An 18,483-nucleotide genomic window follows, 5' to 3' on the forward strand; every position below is an offset into this window, starting at 1 on the left:
ATGTCTGTGGGTCAAACCGTGGCAGGAAATCCTGAACTTGATGGCTATAATTCATTTAGGGCTGGTCCTGTGCTTTTTAATTTCAGTATTTCCATCCTGTAATTTTCAGATAGAATGATAAAGCCAGGATAAATCAGAGAGTTAAAATTCTGTAATATATTTATGAACTAAGCAGCAAACCAGAATTTGAATAATATGTTTATTATATATGAAGATATATATCTTTGTGAATAACACATTTTGGAGTGTAAGCACGAAATATTTATGACATTTATCCTACAAATTACATATTGCAATTTATTACCCAGATATTTAGGGTATTGGTGTCATTCGTTCAAATATTTATGGAGTAGCTATTTTTCCTACTTAAAATATACTTGTTCAAAGTATTAAATATTTTAAAAAACTTCTAAATTCTGAGGAGGCGACAGTGACTCTAGTACTGACATGTGATTGTGGATTAGAGGTGAATGGTTGTAATGAGAGGAAAGAGACCACGCCAAGTGGGGGTGGAGTCTGCAAAATGTCTGGAGGAGAAGACTTGGGCAGAAGCTGAACGTAGGGTAATTTGAATAGACGTGTAAGATTTGGAAAATCTTCTAGACATACGAGTAAGCACATTATTGGAAAAAGGCCAGGAATGAAAAGTAAAAAAAGTAAGAGGAAAGTATTCAAAAGATAACTGAGTACACACCGCTAACACAAATGACAGGGACTGACAAATCCTGAAGCCTGACAGCAGGGCCCTGTTTCCCTGGATTTAGTAGATATAAAATGCCAAAGTCATTCCTTTTCCATAAATGTCCTCAAATTTCCTTCAGATATCAAAAGTTATCCTATTGTATATTTTCAAGGGTAGGAGTTAGTTTAACATGGACACATAATAATTCTCTTGCCTTTTTATTACTACTACTACTACTACTACTGTTATTATTATTATTATTATTATTATTATTATTATTATTATTATTATTAAAGACAGGATCTCAATATGTTGTCAGGTTGTTCTGGAACTCTAGAACTCTAAATTTTCCTGTCTTGGTCTCTCCACTGCTGAAATTGTAAGCATTAACTAGCCTGCCTAGAATCTATGAAAATCTTCTAAAACCAAATGGCTCATTTGCCCATGGCCAACTTAAGCCTCACAGTTGACTCATGCACAGCTTCTTCCTGTTCCTTGCTTTTTCTTCTAGTTGTGAAAACTGAACTATGCTTTCCTGCCTCTTTCAGGACATGATGTAGGCAAAGGCAAAGACTCAGCTTTGAGTCACTCATGGCTAAGGCACCCCTAGAACAGGGAAGTCCAGGAAACTAACTTGGCCACACAATTCTTTTGTCGAATTTTCTGATTTTTTTTTTTTCAAACTTGCGAAGGCCCAGTAGTTGACACATGTTCACAAAAACATCTTCTCCCTTGTGTTAACTACCTTAATAATTAAAATTTTGTTGTAAATCATCCTTCTCGTTGGGATGAAGCTCTAAAAAAGAAAATTAAAGCCTCATTTATCTATCACTGCACCCCTGTGCCCGGCACAGAATAAGCTCTGTGACTGTTGGTAGAATTTATTGAATTGAATGGCTCATTATGCTGTAGGTTTATTAGACACTTCTACTTTATGCTAATGACATAATGTATCTTTTAAGGTTACCCATGACTATTAATGATTATAGTTGCTAAAAATTGCTGGATCTGATGTCTGCTTTATTGAATGTGGAACAAATGTAACCATAACACCCTTGAAGGCATGTGATAAATCCAACATAATGATATAAATCCAGCATGGTAGGTATAAATCCTCACCCACACACAAAAAAAGCCCACCCAGAAATCATTCTGCAATCAGCCATGAGGTAATTACTGAAAAGTGAATTTGAGATTAGCACTGTAGTCAATGCTGAAGACAGCAGAGAACTCAAATGAGAAACTATTAGCAGATCTATAAAGATGGCTTCACTGACAACAAGACCTGTGAAACAATAACTAATACCATGTCGCGAACAGAAAGTTATGATTTATGATAGGAAAGGGCCAACTCTGTGCCATATTAATAAGATGTGGGAATGCCAGTGACAGTTCCCAAGAGCCACAGGACCTAAGGAACACTCAGCCCAGGGGTGAAAGTTTCAGTCTGAGGATGGCGAGGTCAAGATAGGAAAATCTGTCTAGGTATAAGAAATCCAATGGTGATGATGTAGTTGTTCAAGAGCAAGAAAGGACTAATTATATGATGCGACATACTGCGATAAAATTGGAAATACAACTTAGCTTGAAAGCTACAGCTGGTTAATGAATTAGACATCTTTGAACAGAAAGTCAACCAAAATAGGGTGCACAAGCAATTTGTGTGGTAGTCTGGGGTGGTTTGGATGAAAATGACCCCCAGAGGCTATAGGGGGTGGCACTATTAGGAGGTGTGGCCTTGTTGGAGTATGTCATTAGGGGTGCCTTGGGATCTCAGAGGCTCAAGCCAGGTCTAGTGTCACTCTCTCTTCCTACTGCCCGTGGACCCAGATGTAGAACGCCCAGCTACCTCCCTAGCACCACATCTGCTGCATGCCCTCATATTTCCTGCCGTGATGATATAATGGACTAAACCTTTGAACTGTAAGCCAGCCCCAAATAAATGTTTGTTTGTTTGTTTGTTTTATAAGAGTTGCTGTGGTCATGATGTCTCTCCACAGCAATAAAATCCTAACTTAGACACAGCAGATATACAATAGTGAAAAGACGGACTGTCTATGCTAAGTAGTACAGAGTAAAGAAATTAGAGAGTCAGGATAAGGCAGCTAAGGGCTGCTAACAGGGATTCCATGGGAAGCAATTGAGTCCAGACTTTGGTGGCTATCGGGGAGAATGGAACTGAAACTCTTGGGAGGAAAGCAGGAGTAATAATTGGAGTCAAGGTGCAGCAGACTTGAGGATTAAAATTCCATAAACAACCACCAATCCCAGATACTATTGCATATACCAACAAGATTTTGCTGACAGGACCCTGATATATCTGTCTCCTGTGAGGCTATGCCAGTGCCTGGCAAATATAGAAGTGAATGCTCACAGTCATGTATTGGATGGAACACAGGGTACCCAATGAAAGAGCTAGAGAAAATACCCAAGGATCTGAAGGGGTCTGCAGCCTTACAGGAGAAACAACAATATGCACTAACCAGTACCCCCAGAGCTCGTGTCTCTAGCTGCATATGTAGCAGAAGATGGCCTAGTTGACCAGCACTGGGAGGAGAGGCCCTTGGTCTTGAGAAGATTCTATGCCCCAGTACAGAGGAATGCCAGGGCCAGGAAGCAGAAGTGGGTGGGATATTCAGAGAGGAAACTAGAAAAGGGGGATAACATTTGAAATGTAAGTGAAGAAAACATCTAATAAAAAAAGCTAAAGGTGTCAGTAAGGAATAGAAGCACAGAGCTTAGACAATCTGAAGAAGTATTCATTTCAGAGGCAGGCAGGCAGGCAGGCAGGCAGGGAGGGAGGGAGGNAGGGAGGGAGGGAGGCAGGCAGGCAAGGAGGGAGGAAGGGAGGGAGGGAAGGAGGGAGGGAGGGAGGGAAAGACAGAAGAAAGCCAGTTCTTGGGTGGTTATCTGTAGGCATGGTTCTGTAGGAAGGTAGTGGGGAGGGAGGCAGGCAGGCAAGGAGGGAGGAAGGGAGGGAGGGAGGGAGGGAGGGAGGGAGGGAGGCAGGCAGGCAGGATAACTGCTGTATAAAGTAGTTGACTCAAGACAGACATTCAAGAAAACCAGTGACACCTCAACAAGCTACACAAACCCAGTTCCTCAGTAAAACCCTACCTCTATGCTTTACCTTTATCCTTTACCTCTATCCCTTTCCAGCTTTAGCTCAGATCATTCCCACATGAACCCTCAATGTGAATCTTGCTGAAACACTGTTAGCAAGACTATCTGCTCCATGTGCCTGTTCCATGTTAGGCTGACATTTCCAAGGGCAAAGGGTTCTTGTTATCTCCAATAATTTTCCACAGAAAACTTCTTAAAAATCAAGACCAACAGGTGAACACTTTATACAATGAAGCTGTATTTTTGAACTGCTCTCAAAAATACATTTGAAAAACCACAGGCATTTCCTATTCGGCTGCTCTGTGCTAATGTGAGGGGGAAAAAAAAAAAAAACACATGAGCCAGTGTGCCAGGGGCTCGATCAGTACTGCAGAATTTATGGCTTCCCAGTCATTTTAGGATCAGGAAAGGATGAATTACATACAAATACATGTATTAAGTTTGAAGAAATGAACTACATAGGCAGCATTGTACAGGTACAGGAAAGATGACAGCTTTACAGGATCTCCCACAGGCTACACTGGAGGAAGTATCACCGAGGAAGGAGGACCAATAGTCTCACAGGCATAAAGAGCAATTGGCCTGTGCAGACCTTGTTCTGCCTCCCTAGAGACTGAGCAACCGGCCCGAGGTGTCCTGTCTGGTACAAGATGAGCTGACTGTCTGCACCAGAGACACTCAGCATCCCCTTCCCTGCCTTGCTAGGGGCAATGTAGGAGATGGACATGAGAGAGACGCTGTTTAGATGCAGCTCCTCACAGAGAATCAGGGGTATCATGATTGCTTCATCCTAGAGTTTGTTTTTAATCTTTCATGCTAATTTTTAAAATTCACTTACAATGCAACCAATTTTCATATGGCCCTTTCACACATTTCATTCAGCTTGACTAGCGTGCCCCAGCCGTCCCTTATCTACCCATTTCCTGCAGCACTCTTCTGTCCCCAGTATTTCTCCTTACCTTTGTTCTACTGCCTTCCCTAAAGCCTCGGTTTTCTTCAGTCTCATGGGCTGGTTCTGGTCTCTGACCATTACTCACGCTCCTCCCACCTCCATCCATATAAATCCCTAAGAGAGCTTAGAACCTACACACTGGGGAGAACTCACACTCTCTGTCTTTCTAAGCCTTGGATGTTCTACCACTTAACATAATGGTTTCCATTTCTGTTTAGTTTCTTGAAATGTTCATTTTTCCTTAACAACTGGATAAGATTCCATTGTATATATGTACCACACATCTAGACTGATTGCAGTCCTCAGCTACTGTGGCTAGTGAGGCAGTGAGCTTTATCACAGGCATGTTATACCTAGGGTTTTGAGCCACACCAGGATTAAACAAGACTTCTTTAACATTTTTCTCTCATAACCTTTTCTCATTCAAGAAACTTTATGTGGCCCTGAGCATATGGGTATATGAAGCAGATATAAAAATCAAATATTTATTGCTGACAAACCCTAAAGTAATTTGAAAAACACTTCTGTGATATATAAAAAGTATACAGACATTTATAATTTTATCATTTGTTAAAGATCAAAGGAAATTTGCATACTAATGAGATCAATGTGCTCATTTATTTTTATACAAAGAATTAAGCACTGTTGAATATTTGATGCTGCAGGATGTACAGCCTCTTCAGCTTTTCAGCATGGATTAATACTTTGATTTTATGATCATCAATGCCGAGAACACTGCTTTGCATAAATACATAGCAACAAAATAGCAGAGGTATGTTTAGAGCTATTTCAGAAATTGTTGGAAATTATGTTCTATTCTTAAGCGAAAATTAATTTAACAACTTTTTTCATGAAGCTCAAGTCAGTGACTCAAACAGCAATTTTAAAAATTCAACATTATAAAATAATAAAATACAAAGAAATATTAAGTTATAGTTACACGCTAAGGAATATCAACAGAAAAATAATTTAGTCTGTCTTCTATAATTAAAAATTGTGTTTAAGAGCAAAAGATTTGTATGTATGTGCTCAAACTTGAGCTGAACCATTTCCATCCATCTTCATTACTATGGACTCTGCCAGTACTGCCTGCTGCTGGTTCAGAACCAAGGCTCCACTGAAGCTTCATGGCGCAGGCTGGGCTAGTACCACCAGGTACACCACAGCTTTATCACGTTTGACTACAAGCTGACCTGTGGTCACTGAACATTTATTAACCTCTTACTATTGTTGAATTTTTCATAACCCCACATTCTGTTTCCTCAGTCTCATATGATGTCATTGCCTATGAGTTAAGAAGCTGCAGTATAAATCATTAAACTCTCCTGGATTACCATCTAACACACAGAGAATAAATAAACAAAATCCTCCTGTTTTAATTATTACAGAGGCTGTACCTGGTAATGAAAGTATGCTGAGCACCCGTAAAAGGGGTGTGTGTGTGTGTGTATATATATATATATATATATATATATATATATATATATATAATTATATATATATATGATTTCGCCTTGAATGGGGTTTTGTGGCGCACAGATGACAACCCCTAGAGAATCACAATGACTTCCAAGCAAAGGGGGAGGCTCCATCAGAAACATCCTGATACCAGATCCATGGTTTTTTCCTACCCTCTGTCTTTTCTTCGATGAGTCACCAATTCTATGGTTTTTATTACCATCTACTCTCCAATAAATTCCAACGCTTATGTGAATCCCGGACACCCATATGTTTAAGCCCTAGTTCTTCAAATCAACTAGCAACTTGATCAAATAGCAACGACACGGCACATCAACTGTGTAGCCAGTTGGCTCCAAAGGAACCATTGGAAAGCAGACTCAACTAATTCAAAATTTAATTTGTGATCTTCTATGTTGTATGATGTCATGGGGAGACATGAACAAATGTCTACTCACCCTAGATAGGAAACTGATGACACAGTATATACCATTAGAGTCCTCCTTAGTGAACCAACGACTTTTATTGGGTTACTTATAGGAATATGGGTGAGGAGTTACTTACAGGAGTAGAAATGACTCAAAGACGCTGCATCCCCAAAGCCCACCCCACCATGTATACCGATCAGCAAGGCCGAAGTCTGTACCACACTGCACAACAAGAAGTCAGCTCAACAGGTTGTAGAGTGTCCATTCTAGGTGGCTCAATTTGTTTAAGACTCTTAAGCTAGCTCAACTCAGCTTTTTTTTTTTTCCTCTAGGAAGTTTTCCTGGTCTCTGCTTCTTCCAGGGGGCTGGGTTTGTTTAAAAGAATTCTCTGAATCTTGTCTTCTCTGAGAGTGACTCTCTGAAGTCTTTATTATTTATATACTCTTGAGAGAGGGAGGGGGTCCTAGCGAATCTGGTCTATTTCAGGGGCTTCCTGAAAAACATTTAGTGTTGTTTACTTCTTATCTTGAGGATCTTCTTTCCCCTTCTAACTTGGTGCCTTTTCATTTCCCCATAAACACACACTCTTAAGAAGTTTCCCTTTAAAGCCTCAATGAAGGGGAATGCACGCACGGGAAGGTGGGAGTGGGGGAGTGGGTGGGTGAGGGAGCACCCTCACAGAGGCAGGGGGAGGGGAATGCGATAGGGGCTTTCTGGAGGGGAGACCTGGAAAGGGGATAACATTTGAAATGTGAATAAAGAAAATACCCAATGAGAGAGAGAGAGAGAGAGAGAGAGAGAGAGAGAGAGAGAGAGAGAGAGCGCATCCAGCACAGTACGAACCAATGGGGCTAGAGTTCTGATGGTCCCGTAGATCATTATCTACTTTTTAGAAGATTAGCTATGTTGGTTAATTGTTTGCAATAAAGAGTTCTGTCAAAAAAAAAAAAAAAAAAAAAAAAAAAAAAAAAAAAGCCAAGTTGCTTCCCAGCAGCCTGCAACTCTATTCATCTCCACGCTGTGCTACAGGTACACACCTGACAGTCTTTCATACAGCTTATATAAACGAATCAACATCTTCACAATTCCATTTCCCCAATTTCACTCTATTCAGGCACATCTCTCCTCATCCATGAGACATTACACATGAAACCATTTCACATAGAACCCAGCACAGATTTAACAATCCCCACTACTTTGATGTGGCACCAAAGAAGAACTTGGGTTCGAGCTAGAATTTTATCAGAGGCTGCTAAAAACTTACTAATTAAAATTCAAATCCCTATACACGGCCACAGGGCCTTTTATGGTTAGCATCCTACTCTAGCCTGTATTACCCAATCAGATAGTGTGTCCATTCCAGTAAAGCATGTTTTCTGTCACTCTCCCATAGGGACCGTCTTCTGTCTTTGTGTCTTTTTATGTGGTATTACCTATGTCTATAACTTTTATTTTTCTCCATTTCATCTGCTGTATCTTAATTCTAAGTATAAATGTCTCTGCTCATAGAGGTCAACTGTCAATCTTAGTTCTGCAATGTCTCCCTGCTGAAAACACTGTCCCATCTCCCTGCATCTTTTCTGTGGCACATCCTACGTTTTCTAGTCTTGTGTGTAACGTTTCTCTAGAGATGTAGAAGCATCTGTAGGTCCTTGCATGGTTTGCTTTGTTCTCCGTGACTACGAAAACAGGTCTTAATAGAAGAACATCTCACTGAATGCTTGTTCAGTGTGTGAAAGGGGGCCCACACTCACTTTTATAAATAGTAGCTCATTCACAAACTAGGACAAACTCAAGTCAAACCATCAATCACACTGGCCTCAAACAGTCAGGTCAATAATATAAACATTGAGCAGCAGTGACCATCTTGACCAGAGCCATAAATCAGGATGGACAGAATGTGACGCTCGCTGGCTCTTACTTGGATTCTATTTTTCACATTCTGAAATGCCACAGAGTTTTAGTGTGGCTAGAGTCTCTTTGGATTCATCTGTTTAAAAAAAAAAAAATCCCACCAAGAAAACATTAGCAATTATCTAATTATTTTTTTATTAAGAAAAAGTAAAGGAGCAATTACTTTTGGAATCACAAGCCACTCCACACATACAGGGAGGAGCTGTATATAAACAATTTGTAAGGTCCTATCTGTAAGAAGAACCAATTTACCAAGGTAAGCTCTTCTCTTCTCCATTGACACCCACCATCATCAACCCAGTTGAAAGACATGGGCGTCTGAACATTTGTCTTTCTCAAATTCATTACATACATGTGTTGGAAAATGCACTTGGGGCCTTCAAGTACTTTCCTTGACTAGGCTAAAAGTAATTTAGCAGTATTAAAAAATTCACAAAGAACATTCCTTTCTCTGGGAAAGAATGTGTGAAATTGTGTCATGTTAATTGAACCCTGCTGTGGTAGGCACACAGGAGACTGATTTCTGTAAGGCACTACTGAGAACACACTCCATCTCTGGAACGGACTTTAAAAATGGATGGGAATGGGAGAAAAGCTGCAGTTGGGGTCATTAGCTTGGTATCGTAAATTAAAAAGAAAATGACTACTGTAATGTTCCATCTTTGTATTTAGAAGTCATAAAGGGAAGATTGTAGTTAGTTCGTTTCCTTCAGTGTGCTGTCATCTAGCAAGGCAGAGAAGAAAAATATTCCATTGCTGTTTGCTGCCTGTTGTGTCCACCTGTAAGGCTGAAGTGCCAGAATGCCTGCCTATTATATTGTAGGCTGAGCTAGAATATGTGCCTAATGGTATGTACAGTTCAGCATTAAGACTTTAATCTGCTCATAACATCTCCGAGAACCAGAGAGTGTTATCTGTGGCTTTCCCACAAGATATGGTTCAGCTGTATCACATAGTTGTCTGTATGACTGTGGGCTATGTTTTAGGAAGATTACATAAGCCAGAAGGGGAAGGATGGTCAGTCTGCAGAGGGGAAGGGAATTCAAATTAGGAAACTGAAGACTAGAGAAGATGATAGGGAAGTCTGACCAGGGTGTGGGTGCTGGTCCATGGCTCTAGCCTAGTCATTCATCCACAAGGAAGCCGGATTAATGACTCCTCCTTTCCTGTGGGCATCTTTTAGAATAAGTAATACCCAAGCTGTTAGAGTAGCAACTAAACTTGACCGTTCATACTTCATTAAAGAGTGTGCTACATTTAATTGTCCTGGGCACTGCTTTATGCCTGGCACAGAATCCATGCTCAGCAAACATCCTTCTGAATGATGACGTATAAACGCCTTATTGCCTATGCTAGGGTAGAATGGTATGATTGGCTGGAGAAGTACCCAGATTGTTTGCATTACAGCAAGAGGCATATCAAACATGTACATTTGACAACAGATGTTGACAGAATAGAGCAGTGGTCACTGCTGTGTGCATTTGAAGCCAGATTCTAACTGAATTCACTGAATCCACTGCTAGCCAGGAGTGTACTTACATAGTTAATCTCTTAGTGACTTAATTTCCCTATTTGACGTGGGAATAGTACCTAGGTGAAATGAGTTGAGTGAATTTTAATATGTGAAGAGTCTCAATAGTAATGGTATAAGATGAATGACTGTTAACTGTTATTTTAACTACTGACAGCTCTAGAAAATGATTCTCCAACAAATTAAGTGTTACTCTCTGATGGCTTTTCATAGGGATTTCTAAAATTCTGAACAAATGACCAGGGAAAGGGCTCTGAGATCATCACAAGGGTGACAAAACTCATCCTAGATCCAGCAAGGGCCTCCTGGGTACTTTGTCATGGCAGAGTCAGGCCTGGAATCCAGGCTAGTTAGACCTTTACATGTACTGTAATTAAACAAAAGGATTAACACTTGGCATGTACTTAAAATGAATGCCATAACTGAGACAATAGTTGTAACTGAGGTCTATGATGGAGGATGGAAGATGATCAAACTCTGGTTTAGCAACAGGTACACAATAGTTAGAGCACTCAATGATTTAAGAAATGTAGTGTGTGTGTGTGTGTGTGTGTGTGTGTATTATGGGCATTAATCATAATAGGGCTGAAAGTCTTCTAGTCATATAACTTAAATGAAACTGATCAAAATATTTAGAACAAGATAAAAATATAAACCAGGGTTGGAGAGATGGACTTGATGCTCTTGCAGAGGATCCAAGTTCAGTTCTCAGCACCCACATGGTGGCTCACAACCATATGTAACTCCAGTTCCAGGTGATCTGATGCCCTGTTCTGACCTTCACAAGCACAAGGAATGAACGCGGTGCAAACACATAATGCAGGTAAAAATACTTATACAAATATTAAATAAAGTAAAAATAAACCTTTTAAAAAGTATAAATTGTTCTCTATAACTAGGTGCTTTATGTGTATTGGCTTTAATAAGAAGACAAAAATCTATAGTTTAATTCTCTCCTACAAGAGGAACTTAATCATACAATAATTTTAGAGTATGGTTCACATTAATGATCTTTATATCATAGCTGATATTATTGTGGGCCAGTAAAACCCTTCATCTGGGATAGCTTTCAGAGGTCTGTGTTCTGCCTCTCTCTGATGACCACGCCCTGGGGAAAGGAGAGCACCATCGCTGGTCTAAGTTGCTGAGCAGCTGAGAATAGTGTAGCTATCCTTACCTCTATCTCTTTGTTCTCAGATAAAGTACAGACGAACCATAAATATATACATTTAAGTAGTTTCTTTTGTAAATAACCTTAGCAAATATACTTTTCAGTTCAGAAGTTGGCCACAATCATCAACAATTAGGTGAAATTTCATTCATGACAAAGGACTCTAAATCAAAAATAAGACAATTACAGTTTCTTTATGGTTTTAAAGTTTTGAGATGAAGCCAGTCACTGCAATTGCAGCTCCCGAGAGCTTCTCGACAGAGGGCCAGCTTCAGAGGAAGGATGGTTTCCTAAGGAATCTCCCAATTACAACAAAAAAGGAAATCTCCTATTTGCTGGAGCTTTCAGAAATAAGATTTTCCTTAAGAAGATTTATTCCAAGAGAAGATATACTAGGCCTGAACCACACCAAACTGCAACAACATTCTCTCCAAAGAGATACAAATCCCACTTGAGCTCAAGAATGCCAGTAAGCTGAGAAAGACTGTAAAGGAAATTACCAACTCAAGTGCCCAGTTTGCAAATGGCATTTACTTCTAGGAGGAGCTAAGTCTTCTGCTCTGCCAGCAGTAGCCCAGAGGGGACAAAGACACCCCCACAGAGCACAGATACCATGCTAAGCAGAGAAGGCAGCAGGAAGTCTCTGTCAGTGCAAGGCATGGCTGTCCTCAGGAGAATCTTAAAAAATCAGCTCCCGTATTTTTATATATTTGAAACCTCCTCAAATACAAAACTGACGGGGAATTATGACTGAAGGAAAAGAAATCTTTTCAGCTGAACGTTAGACTGTCCTCTCGTCTTCTTCTCCCACGAACAGCATTGTTTGATACTTTATCATACAATATTTTCCAAGGACGAGAAGAAAAGAAATGGACCTGAGTTCCATCCCCAACTCCCTATTTTAACTCAAGCCTTAACCTAACATCAGGACCTCATCTGTTTATGCTGTTTTCTTCAATGCTCTTACAAACTACAGATGCTACTATATCCTAAAGTGTTTATAAAAATACAAGTATTAAATGTGCTTCAAGCATATATAGTGCCCATATATTGGTAAAACTAGTTGGGAAGTGATCAGACTATGCTCCCGAAAATGTTATTTATTTTCCCCGTAGGCTCCCCCAAAGCAGCAATATTAAATGGAAAAATACATCTACTTTCTTTTAATTTAAAGCTTCTTTATTCATTAGTTAGGCATATTATTTAATTTATACTCAATGTTTCTATAATATCATCTTAAATAGTGGTTTGAGACACAAACGGCATCAAATATGAAACTCTGTTAAGCACTGCTTCATGATAAACTGGTGATTAGATTTTCAATCTTTAATGTTATTTCCAAAATTCAAACCAGGCAAAAGACATACGGTTGATTAACCATGCTGGTACTGCACAAGGAATTTGTTAGCATACATACATCTTAACCAACTCAGAGGGTCACCTCCTTAATTCTTGAATCTAAAGAAACTTTAAAATAATTCTTAAATGAAGAAATACCCTACTGGTTCATTTATCTTAGTTAGTTAATAAAATCAGGCATTTGTTCAGGGCAGCGATTCTTGATGGGCTAAAAACAAAGTTATCTCTTATTGAAAGCCACCACTCAGCCCAGAGTGAACTGTCAATATAAAGTATAAATAAACAGATGTACTTACCTGGGGTTAAAGTTCAGAGAGTTGGATAATGCGGGGAAAGTTTCAATGGACAGACAAAAGATTAAAAATTATGCAGCCTTTGGCTGGGCTTTCTGCCTTTGCAAGTGACAGTGAGGGCAGTGCTGGCCAGTACCCTCATGTTATGTAACATCATCTTATTAATATTAGCTATCAGACTGCTACCAAGCTGGAGAGGCACTAGAGGGCAAGAGCGGTACATGCAAGACCCATCTCCAAGGGACCAGCGCGGGGACTACTTCAGGGAAGACAGATGCTAACTAAGCTGACAAATACCAGATGTCTGAAAGCACCATCGAAACTTGCCAGTGTTCCTCAAAGAATATTTTAAATGCCGATTTCTGACTAGCCCATGCTAACAGGTTAATAAATACGCGTAAGCAAAGAACCACACCATGCAAAAAAAACTTTCAGGATTATATTTACAAACCCATAGTGACTCGGGGGTTTGTCGCTGCATTGTTTAAATCAACGTATTTCAAACAGGAAAGGAGAAGCTGCATATAAATTCAACGAGAGTAGATCTTAAGACCCTGCATTTCCAGTCGCTAGAAACTTGGGATGGTCTCTCTGCCATCTCTGGAGTCCGCATTTCAAGTGGCCAGGGTTGAATCAGTTGAGGACCTGCTCTCTATCCTAGTGATTACCTCGGGCTGTGGAGCGCCGGCATCCTGCCTGCTGGTCCTCGGCTTCTCTGCGCTCCCGCTGCGGAGCCACGGTTGCAGCCGCCTCCCCCAGCATCCGCTCCTGAACCGAGTGGGCTGGGCGCGCGGGGCGGGAGGGGCTGGCAGGGCGAGTGGTCCAGGAGCTCAGGGCGGGGCGGGGCGGGGCGGGGCGAGGCGGGGCGGCCGGGCTTCTGCGCGCGCTCTTGGACCCGCGCTCGCCCCACGCCCGCGCGCAGTCTCCCCGATGCTCGCTGCCCGCGCGCGCTCGCTGGAGCAGGAGGAGGCGCGAGCTGGGACCGGGTTCCCAACCACCCAGGAAGCTGCTGGAGGGAGTCAGGGAGGAGCTGCACCACAGGTGATGATACCCAGAGCTGGATAGGGCAGCTCACAGGCTTTCTTCTGCTTGCTAGTTCTCTAAGGCCCGGTCCTCCATCCTGGAAGACCAGTGAAAGGTCAAATACAAATGAAAAGGCATTTTGGATTCAAGGTGAGGGTGGGCAAAAGCCCAAATGGAAGGTCCCTTCCAATACACTGTAGGCTGCACCAAGGCAGAGCAGTTTGAGTCAGGGACAGGCCACCGACTGTAACATGTAAAGGGCATTTCTGGGGACACAAAAATACTCAGAAGATCAGTCACCACCTTACCAGGAGCCATGTCCCACTTGCTTTAAGTGACACAGGTCACTGCCTAAAGGCTGTGAGGGTGTTCTCTTGGTAGTAAGGATTAGAATGTGATCAAGAGCCCTGCTTATGCAAGTGGACAGTCCTATTTGGGGCTCTGAGCAGAGAGGTGCAGTTGGATCCTGTCATGTGAGACCCGAAGACAGCACTACTGTTCAACAAAGCATGCCTAGGTGTTGGAGAATAGCTAGACCCACATGCGCACTAGTACACTCTGAATCCAGTTAATACTGAAACACATCCCACCTCCACGGGTTTTCATACACGAATCCATACATGGACTTTTGGCTTAAGATAGCTCCGGTTATATCTTATAGCAACAAGAAGTGAAAGAAGGCAAAAATGATAGAGATACCAAACACTTTGCATTGCTTAATGATTTTAGGAAGAAGTTTGGATGAATGCAGTGAGGCCGCACCATTCAGCAGATCAGTGTCTTGAGTTAGCTGGAATTTGGTTTTCTTTTCTTGGTATGTTATTATTAGGGGCTGAGGATCAAACCCTGAATCCTGTAGTGGTTAAGGAAGCACTCTAGCATTGAGCTGCACACATGACTAGCCTGACACTCTCTCTCTCTCTCTCTCTCTCTCTCTCTCTCTCTCTCTCTCTCTCTCTCTCAATCAGAATGATTGTATCCTTTTCTTATTCCATTGTATAAAGTCTGTAGAGAAGTGGGAGAAATAATCACTCTCCTGGAGCTGCAGAAGAATTCCGCTGGAAAAAATTCCTTGGCTAGATGATAGATAGATCTACTCTTCTAATATTGATTGATTGATTGATTGCTGAAGTCTCTCTTGGGAGTTCTGTATCTTCCAAGAATGATAAGGAACACCACATTTGTTTCTATGTGCTCACTCCAGAGAGCCTGGCATCTGTGTAGCCGCCTAAAACTTCCAGATGGGAGAGGGCTCAAGTGAAGAGGCTTGCCACCAAGTCAGAGAACCTGACTTCAATCAGAACAGCTCCACATGGTGGGAGGAGAGAACCAACTTCTACAAGTTATCCTCTGACCTTCACACCTAGGCACATAATCTACCTCTTCAGTGGATAAGCCAGAAGATATGGAGGACGCCAAGGAACCAAGGCTTTCTAGACACATCAGGGCTGGCATACATATGAACTTATGGAGACTGGGGTAGCTTGCACAGGGTCTGCATAGGTCTGCACCAGATGGAGACCCAGAGGTGAGAGAAGTGGACACAGACATTCTCATTCCTAACCCAGAAGCTATCTTCAGTTGATAATCACTTGCAAATAAAACCTTAGTTTTCTCCAAGGAAGTCTCGCTGGGAACCAACCTTAAGAGCACGCCCCCTGTCCAGTAGTAGATGCCAATAGAAAATTCAGCAACAACATCTTTGACTCCTAATGCTAGACTTTTAAAATGTTTTCCTTGCATATACATTATGGCTTCAGGTTTTATGTGGAACTATATGTCTCTGCACCTATATATGCTTCTTGTATTTTTTCCTTTGGCTCTTTTTCTTGTTTGGTTATTTTGTGCTATTCCGATTTGTTCTTTTGCTTTATCTTATTTTATTTTGTTATATTTGTTTAGACACCCATTAGTTTTCTAAAGAGAGGGAGAAAGGGTGTGGATCCAGATGGGGGTGAGGATGAGGAGTAGGACCTAAGGGAAGTAGGGGGAGGGGAAACCATAATCAGAACATATTGTATGAAAAGTATCTATTTTCAATTTAAAAAATAAACACATAAAGGAAAGTATTGAACAGCAACTAAGTGGCTCTGGGAATACACTAATATTGCCTAAGTAAACACAAAAAGCAGATAGAGTTTTCTGCTTTCCAGTTGCTTATGACGTGTTGCTACCAGGCAGGCAATACAAGACTCCGAATGGTCCACTGTGTATAGTCCAGTTTGCAAATGGCCTTCATCTTTCTTTTTCTATCTTCTCTGCACAAGAGGAGGTAAAGCCCACAGCGAACCTCTTCTATAGAATTCAGTTGTTAGACTGTCCTTTAAAACTTTTCTAGTTAGAAACAGCGGCACACTCAGCTTCCTGGTTGCTTTGGAGAGCGTGGCTGCTTTGTTTAGGTGCTGTTGCTCCCAGCCGACCATTTGCAAAAGCAGATGGCTGAAAGTTACACTGTCTTCTCCCAAGATAAGTTCCGATCTCATAGCTCCCTTATAGATGTTTACATCTCTGTGTGTGCTCCATAGCAGCTTCATTTGTTACCGGTATTTCCTTCCATCCCTGAGCTATTCGCCTGGCAGGGAGATAAAGAGGGAACATATGACATTAACTCTCTCTATTTTATTTCCCTTATATAGGGTGATGGGCCAGGGAATAATGTTCTCTCTCATGGACGGGTGGGTACTCCAGTGTCTTACACCATTCACTATAGGCAACAAAGAACCTGTGCCCACCTGAGTCAGGGCTTCATGCTGGGGAAGCCCCTTGAATTTATTCCTCTCCTAAGTAGCTTCTTCAATATGTTTGATGTGATAAAAGAGCCACATTAGCAGTGACCTCTGGGATGTAGCATGCTTTGCATAACTACCTTTGGTCTTGGTATTTTGACTATTTATGTAAATATTGAGGACCTCAAAAGTAGAAGAGGACAAAACCCCAAGAAGTCCTGGCCAAGATTATATGAAACATTTTGTTTATCAGAGTCCCATCTTAGAGAGAGAGAGGGAGACAGAGAGGCCTATAAATTAAAATTTTACAGAAATTAAGAAGAAAAAAACAAAAAGAACAAAGGAGTATAGGTTTGTATATTGAAATAATTAATCCTCTATTTAGCCACCCTGACAGAAGGCGTCTGGAAGTACTAATTCATGGTGATGTAGAGATTTAATAACGTGCCTTATATAAATTAAAATTACAACCATGATGGAATCTTGTTCTTCCTCTAAATGCTTCTACATGGAGGGTGCTGATTAGAAAAGGATTTTGAGGAACTTATTTCAATTTTTCAGTGTTTAAATTAAACCCATGCATTGTTCTGTTATGACAAGGTTAAAAATCAAATATACAGAGGGCACATTATTTTTTTTTATCTGAAACAGCTAATAAGTGTGTGTATTACAATCTTCTTTAAAATAATTAGCTAAGTCTTGTAGTAATGACTGTTGATATGCTTAAGATAATGGGATGAGGACTTAACAGAAATCACGTTCTAGCTAGCAACGTCTAAGGCAACCCAAGGAGATTCCTTCTAAGGAGGAAAAGTCCAGCTTTCTTTATTGTCTCTAAAGATAATTATTTGAAGATAGAACCAATCCACATATCTCAGCAAAGCGACTGACTGAGGATGGATGTGAATGGTGTCAGGGTGTTACGTAGCTACAGGAGGACAAGCTGTTCCTACCTGTCAGTGTCCATATTGGATAGCACCTTTGGTAAATGAACAAGGCGGAGTAGGTTGTATTAAGGTCTTTTTTAAAATATAGTTTTTAGTTAAAATATGATTACAACACTGTCCCTCTCCCTTGCTCCCGTGTGCCCTCCACTCCCTCTCACCTTAATGACCTTCTTTTGTTGGTTTTGTTTATTATTATTATTATTATTATTATTATTATTATTATTATTATTCCAAACATTTATTTGTACCAATCTGCTTTGTCTGTTGTTGTTGTTGTTTATATGATTTCAGGGCTTCTCTTTTTGTATTGGGTAACCGACTAAAGGACTCGTTCTTGGTTGATGTTATTTCTCCCTCTCTCAGTCTGGGCAACAATGACTGTATCCATAGACATGCTAACCTGTAGGTGGGGAAACCTAATGGGGTTTGACCCCCCAGACAAAACCTACATGCAACCAAAGGTCTTGTTTTAAGAAGCAGTAGTTTATAGCTCAGTGGTAAGGTTGGGGATATGGCTGCATCCTTAGCGGTATCATCGTCTCAGGGGAGTTGGGTCCAGGGTTCTCTCCTCTATCCCTAGTGTTTTCTATTAACATCTATGTGGAGGCCAACAACCTCCATTTCAACGAATTGAGGAAATGCAGACTTAAGAAAATTTTTTAGGAAATAAGTGTTTTTATTTAATTTCTGCATATTTTCAAGAATAGGTCTTTATGTCTATGTAAGTGACTTGGTTCACAAAGTTTTCAGATTATTCCTTAATCTCCATAAATTCACAACTACACAGATACTTTCCATTGGTTTCAGTTAGGTAAAGCCTTTCTTTAAGATAGTAAGATCTGGAAACTGGCAAACCGGAGCTCTGTTTTTACTTCC

General features: G+C 40.8%; 1 protein-coding gene across 1 annotated transcript in view; it reads right to left on the minus strand.

Moving 5' to 3' along the window:
* The window catches only part of Ndst3 (N-deacetylase and N-sulfotransferase 3), a 145,806-nt gene extending 132,136 nt beyond the window's left edge, over nucleotides 1-13,670 (minus strand). The window contains exon 1 of the mRNA XM_021195526.2: nucleotides 13,580-13,670. The gene's annotated coding sequence lies outside the window, so the exon portion shown is untranslated. The remainder of the gene's footprint in view (nucleotides 1-13,579) is intronic.
* Between the last annotated feature and the right edge of the window lie 4,813 nt (nucleotides 13,671-18,483).

This window comes from Mus pahari, chromosome 4 (assembly GCF_900095145.1).
Source record: "Mus pahari chromosome 4, PAHARI_EIJ_v1.1, whole genome shotgun sequence".
Lineage (NCBI taxonomy): Eukaryota > Metazoa > Chordata > Mammalia > Rodentia > Muridae > Mus > Mus pahari.